Source organism: Xiphophorus hellerii, chromosome 20, assembly GCF_003331165.1.
Source record: "Xiphophorus hellerii strain 12219 chromosome 20, Xiphophorus_hellerii-4.1, whole genome shotgun sequence".
In the NCBI taxonomy this organism is placed as follows: Eukaryota; Metazoa; Chordata; class Actinopteri; order Cyprinodontiformes; family Poeciliidae; genus Xiphophorus; species Xiphophorus hellerii.
In genome coordinates this window covers 3,921,446-3,923,136 of record NC_045691.1, presented here as the reverse complement: position 1 = coordinate 3,923,136, position 1,691 = coordinate 3,921,446, and positions in this window count along the sequence as shown.

The window sequence follows — 1,691 nt, the reverse complement described above, 5'->3', positions numbered from 1 at the left end:
GCTCAGAGTTATGAAAGTTTTTATTTATTCATCTCTTCTCTATTATTCATTTTATTTTCTGACTCCAACAAAATGAAAACCTGCAAATACAGAGAGAAAGGAGGTGATGGGCATAAGATGACAGGAAGTAGACAGACTGTACAGGATGTAGACAGACTGTACAGGAAGTAGACTGTACAGGAAGTAGACAGACTGTACAGGAAGTAGACTGTACAGGACGTAGACAGACTGTACAGGAAGTAGACAGACTGTACAGGAACAGCCTGATCTGGTGGTATCGAGAGGTTCTGGAAGTTCTTTTGGATCTTTCAAAGCCTTCCGGACCATGATCAGCCTGATGTGGTTTATCTCACCTGGTACTGAGCCAAACCAGAACCAGAAGAGGATCCAAACGGCCAGACAAGATAGTTTGGTTCTTTTCCGACACCAGATCCAGCTGCTGGTTCTGGCTCAGAGGCTACAGGGCAGAACGTGGACCTTGATCAGGTGAAGCTGGACCAGAACTACACCTTGGTTCTGCTGGGTCAGTGGGTCAATTGTTCCCACTGTGAAACCAAAGAGAAGCGCTCCCCCTGCTGGTTTCAGTGGGACCACACCGGTTCTGTGTTCAGAACAAGCATCCAGAGACGGTTCTGATCCAGATCCAAACTGTTAGTGGTTTATAACCTAACATGAGTTCTGCCTCTCTGCTCACAGAGAATCAGAAATCTGGACCATCCAGAACATTTGGTTCTGTTGAGACCAGATTCTTAATCAGAACCATGTAGAAACTGGACCTGCAGAATGAAAGGCTGCAAAAGAACCAGTTATGATTTGGATCAGAACCAGTTCAGGAAGTAGCTTTTCCTGTTTTGAAACACAGAACCGGGTCAAGGTGATCAGAACCAGGAAATGTTCTTCCTTCGTCCTGCCTGACAGGAACAAAACGGCTCTGTTCAGGCTGGTTCTGGAAGAACCGGTTCTGTTCCGCTGCAGGTCCAGACACAACCTGAGGACACCTTGGGGTTCTTAGAAACCAGGGTTCTGAGAAATCCCGTGCCAGGTTCTGCTGGTTCTGGTCAGAGTCTCTAAAGAGAAAACGGCAGAAAGTTCGATTAGCATGAACTAAAACTGGAGTTCGGTCCAAATCAGGTTCGGGTTGCTGAAAAACTGAAGCAACAGCAGAACTGAAACTGTTTCTGTATTTTTCTGGATAATAAAAACATTTTCCCAGAAGGTTCTGAAACATAAATAACTTCTGGTGAGCCAGTTCTGACCCGGTTCATCTGGGTTCAGGTGGGAATGAAGCCGCTCTCTGCAGTGATGAGATTTACTGACTGTTTCATCTGTTTTCTCCATAAACCGAATATCTAAAGAATTAGGTCTGACCGGAAGAGCTTTTATTTTGACACAATTCATTCCAGAGCCGCAGCTGCTCATCCTGTCTGTTTCTTGTTTGATTTTGATATTTTTAAAAGAAACTCTTTTACTATAAAAATTATCCATAAACAAACGATTTTAAATATTTGATTCATTTTTATTTTGATTAAAGTTTTATTATACTTTTCGTTCCATCTAGTTTTATAATTTTTATATGACCTTAATAAATATGTAGTTAGTTTCCAAGAAATAATATATTTAAATGACATATAGGGATAAAAATCCATCCATCCACTTTATTCTGAAAGGTAAACCGGAACCTCCTTTATATA